This window comes from Megalops cyprinoides, chromosome 22, assembly GCF_013368585.1.
Source record: "Megalops cyprinoides isolate fMegCyp1 chromosome 22, fMegCyp1.pri, whole genome shotgun sequence".
NCBI lineage: Eukaryota > Metazoa > Chordata > Actinopteri > Elopiformes > Megalopidae > Megalops > Megalops cyprinoides.
Window position 1 is genome coordinate 24,613,056 of NC_050604.1, and position 5,000 is coordinate 24,618,055.

The window sequence follows — 5,000 nt, forward strand, 5'->3', positions numbered from 1 at the left end:
TGGAGCAGCGCTTTGAAAGCTGTGCGCTAACACGGTCTGTACTGGAGCAGCGCTTTGAACGCGGTGCGCTAACACGGTCTGTACTGGAGCAGCGCTTTGAAAGCTGTGCGCTAACGCAGTCTGTACTGGAGCAGCGCTTTGAACGCGGTGCGCTAACACGGTCTGTACTGGAGCAGCGCTTTGAGCGCGGTGCGCTAACGCAGTCTGTACTGGAGCAGCGCTTTGAACGCGGTGCGCTAACGCAGTCTGTACTGGAGCAGCGCTTTGAAAGCTGTGCGCTAACACAGTCTGTACTGGAGCAGCGCTTTGAACGCGGTGCGCTAACACGGTCTGTACTGGAGCAGCGCTTTGAACGCGGTGCGCTAACACAGTCTGTACTGGAGCAGCGCTTTGAACGCGGTGCGCTAACACGGTCTGTACTGGAGCAGCGCTTTGAACGCGGTGCGCTAACACGGTCTGTACTGGAGCAGCGCTTTGAAAGCTGTGCGCTAACGCAGTCTGTACTGGAGCAGCGCTTTGAACGCGGTGCGCTAACGCAGTCTGTACTGGAGCAGCGCTTTGAAAGCTGTGCGCTAACACAGTCTGTACTGGAGCAGCGCTTTGAAAGCTGTGCGCTAACACAGTCTGTACTGGAGCAGCGCTTTGAAAGCTGTGCGCTAACACAGTCTGTTCTTTTCACAGTCTTTTTCGCCGTTTTTTTCGTTGTTTTTTTCATTGTTTTTTTCATCCAGGGCCGTACACTGATGCATTCCGTGTAATAAACACTGTTTGACTAAACAGCTGGTTTAAAAATAACATGCAAGAGGCGCTCAGAAAGGAGCAGGCCGAAAGGAGGGATTCCCGCGCGATTGGCCGGTGACGCACCCGTTTCGGCCCCCGTCCGAGGCGCGGTGCGGAGCCCTGCGAGGTCTCGGTGAGAACAGAGGAACCCCCTGCTTCCTGTGACACATTTCGGGAACCAGCACCCGCTGCAGAGACGACCCGAACACCTGTGTGGGGCTAACTGCATCTCCCCCTGCGCTTTCCCCCTGCCGGCTGGGCTCCCACGCTGCTCCTCACACCTGACCGCAGCCCCCCGAGCGCTTAGAGAGAGATCAGCCTGTCTGTCACATGGCCAGGTGCGAGCTGTGGAGCAGAGCACCTTCTCCGCTGACCTGAGATCAGCTTGCCTGTCACAGTGGAGCAGTGTACGTGTGCGGTGGGGAAACCACATGAAAACTGAACACGCCGTTACAGCACGCAGCTGTGGTTGAGTAATGGGGACCTCTCAGAACGCTGTCACTTCCTGTGTGTCGCCATGACGGCGCCACCTTTCCTGAGCAGATAAGCGCGCGGCCCTGAGGGTCAGACACACCAGCGCTTCTCCCCGGGGCTAGCCCCACCGCGGTTAGCCGTAGAATCTCCGTCCTTATTGGCTGCCGTGCCGCTGTTTTCCATTCAGCTGGAACTGAACCCAGAAGCCTTGGCGTTCTCCTCTCGGCTCTCTGTGCCAAGGTGTCGGTAGTGCAGGTGGAAATGGTGAAAAAAAGAAAAAAACAGTAAATTACAGAGGAGGTGGGGGTAGGGTGCATATTTCGGGCGGGTGGAGGGGGAGCCCAGGGGCTCGGGTTACTCTCCGATGATGTGGCAAACCCTGCCCTCTACAGCTGAGCACACTGCCCTCAATGGCCTCTTTCTCAGCAGAGGAGAGCTGTTCCCACCCGGGCGAGCCCTCTTCCCCCCTCTCCCCTCTCCCCTCGGCCTGCCTGCTTCCCTTGGCCCCTCTCCAGCTGCTTCATGTGGCTGTGAGCGGGGGGGTGGGGGGGGGGGGGGGGTAGGCGCTGGAGGTGGGGCCCCCACCCTCTCTTCTCTGAACACCAGCGCTTGTTCTCCTGCAGGGCGGGGTGGTGAGGCGGTCCCTGGGGGGAGTGGGACGCCAGGATTCTGGCGGTTCGCACGCTCCTGGGAGGATGTTTGCCTGCACCTGTGAACGGCAGAGTTGTTGACTTAGCGTTGCTTTTTTAAATTCGGCGGTTGACTTTTTATAGACGCCCCTGCCCCTCCTCCCCCTTCCCAACTCAGAACCTTCAATCCGAAGGTCCCTTCATGTTTCAAGATGGTTGACGATAAGCCTGCTGGCCGATCTTGTCATTAAAGATGGCAGTTAACACAGACTGCGCTCAGGCAGAATGTGTGTGTTTGCCCTCCCACTGAAATGGAGCTGGTGCAGTTCTTTCTAAGACTGAAAAGCAGTGGGCAGCACACATCGCTTGGGCTGTTTCTGTTTCGCGTGATGCCATTCGGCCTACGCAGTGGCCCTGTCTGTAGGCCTCAGAGTTCGCCCTGCTCTGTGCTAACATTTGAGATGTTCGTAGCACGGTGTTTACACACGTGCGCTGGGAAGAGCGGCTTGATAAAGGAGCAGCTCGGTAAAGGGCCGATGCGCAGAGACGCGAGCTGGAGTCGGCGAGTCTCCCGACCGCTTCCTGTGGCTTACCGCTACTGCACACAACTCCACACAAGAGCACCTGTGTCAGGTGCAGGTGCACAGGGGCTGCAGGGGGAGGAACGCAGTCTTCCTCTGAGAGTACAGCCTCCACCTGTTTCAGAGGTACAGCCTCCACCTGTTTCAGGGGTACAGCCTCCATCTGTTTCAGGGGCATATCTTCCTCCCCTTTAAAGGACTCAGCCTCTGCTTCTTTCAGGGGTATAACTTCCACCTCTTTCAGGATTTCAGCCTCCACCTCTTTCAGGGATTCAGCCCAGCCCAGTCCTCTTTCAGGGGTGAAATCTACATTTTTTTCAGGATAGCAACATCCACATCTTTCAGGGGTGCAACCTCTGCCTCTTTCAGGATTTACAACTTGTATCTCTTTCAGGGGTACAGCCTCCAGCACTTTCAGGGAAGCAACCTACATGCTTTTTCAGGGGCTCAACCTCCACCTTTTTCAGGGAAAAAAATCTCCGTCTCTTTCAGGGGCACAGCTTCTACTTCTTTCAGGGGCATACTGAGGGTATGACATTAGCCTGGGGCTGCAGTCCAGGGCGTGTGTGTTTTCAGACTGAGCGATGACCTGCCATCCCCTTTGTCAGCCCTGGTCTCATATTACAGCCTCACTGAAAGCACATGGTTTGCATTTCCTGAGAAAGTCTCAGCCTCCCGTAGGAAACCAGGCGAAGGGGCGGGGCTTCTGCAACATTTGGGTCACTGCAAAGGGGCGGTGCTTCTCCAACATTCAGGTCACTGTGTCACAGAAGGACCCAGCCCGCCCGTACAGCGGTGGTTCATGGCCGTGCGTGTGGGAGCGTGTGTGTGTGTGTGTGTGTGTGTGTGTGTGTGTGTGAGTGCGCAGGGGGTGTAAGGTGAGAAGGAGAAGTACAAGCTGGGAGTGAAGGACTGTCACCAGGTCATGTTTCCTGACTGAACCGTGGTTCACCAGCACAATGAATCTCCTGACCTCCCCACCCGATAGACGTTTGTCACTTGCAGCCAGAAGCATTGGGAAATAAGCCAGGAGCAGAACAGCGGGGGCCGAGGAGCTTTCCTGTGCATTCAGGAGATGCCATTACCATCAGATAAGCGTAGCTCACGTCTGACGCGCACTCACATTCTCTCTGTACGTTCGCGTTGTTGAGTGGGCCGCAGGGCGAGAACAATGCGTTCAGTGTGTGCGCCGCCGCTGTCGTCAGGGGTCCCTTCACTCTCGGCTGGGCATAAATGGTCATCTTGTGCTGAAGAGGCCACTCTCGGCCGGCCATTGTGTGGCTCTCTGATGGCCGGCGAGGCTTCTGATTGGCAGTGGGAGCAGGGAGCGTGAGTCTCCGTGCTCGTTCGAGCCTGTTAGCCCCGCGACGGTCTCCGCATTGACGTTAGCACCGGCCGGAGTCTCCGCGCTCGTTCAAGCCCGTTAGCCTCGTGACGGTCTCCGCGTTGACGTCAGCACCGGCCGGCTGTGTGCCCCCTTTTGGCCCGGTCTCCGGTTCCTTTGGAAACTCAAGCATTGCGCTTTGGTTTAAATCATATAATGTTTCACCAAACGCATTGTAGCAGTCAGCTTGCAGTGCCCTCTTACGCAAGCGATGTGCCTGTCTGTATGGACCATTAAACCTGCATGAGTGTGTGTGTGTGTGTGTGTGTGTGTGTGTGTGTGTGTGTGTGTGTGACCTGGGCCTGATAGACGGTGTGTCTGCAGACTCTGTGCGTGTGCGTGTGTGTGTGTGTGTGTGTGTGTGTGTGTGTGCGTGTGTGACCTGGGCCTGATAGACGGTGTGTCTGCAGACTCTGTGTGTGTGTGTGTGTGTGTGTGTGTGTGTGTGTGTGTGTCTGTGACCTGGGCCTGATAGACGGTGTGTCTGCAGACTCTGTGTGTGTGTGTGTGTGTGTGTGTGTGTGTGTGTGTGTCTGTGACCTGGGCCTGATAGACGGTGTGTCTGCAGACTCTGTGTGTGTGTGTGTGTGTGTGTGTGTGTGTGTGTGTGTGTGTGTGTGTGTGACCTGGGCCTGATAGACGGTGTGTCTGCAGACTCTGTGTGTGTGTGTGTGTGTGTGTGTGTGTGTGTGTGTGCATGTGTGTGCGTGCGTGTCCAGTGCCAGCAGGGAGCTACAGGCTAAAGGCTTGGTGGCACTATCCACAGATACTTGCTCTTGCCTTTCAGTCTTCTTTATAAGGACTTGTGTCCCCAGTGGTGATGCTTGCACGTTAAACGTGATTGGCTGCTGTAGTCTGAGGTCAGTGTCATGCTGCCGGGTTCCCAGCATGCCTTGCTTCAGGCCAGGGCAGCACAGCTGACTGTGGAACCGGAGTGAGGGCGGGGGTGAGGAACGTGTACACACACCTCACCAGACCCTGCACGCGCTCTGTTCTCCCTGGCTGCGCGCAGACTCAGCCCAGGACACGTTTCTGCGCATCTCAGCTCGCAGAAACAGGCAGGGCCAAGGAAAAATGAGGAAGTGGGGGGGGCTCCTGTCAGCGTGGAGTGCCACTGTGTTCCGGAACAGTCTGAAATGTTCCGTATGACCT

General features: G+C 56.5%; 1 protein-coding gene across 1 annotated transcript in view; it reads left to right on the plus strand.

Moving 5' to 3' along the window:
* LOC118769853 (max dimerization protein 4-like) overlaps positions 1-5,000 on the plus strand; it is a 22,681-nt gene that overhangs the window by 12,832 nt on the left and 4,849 nt on the right. The gene's annotated exons all lie outside the window — the stretch shown is intronic.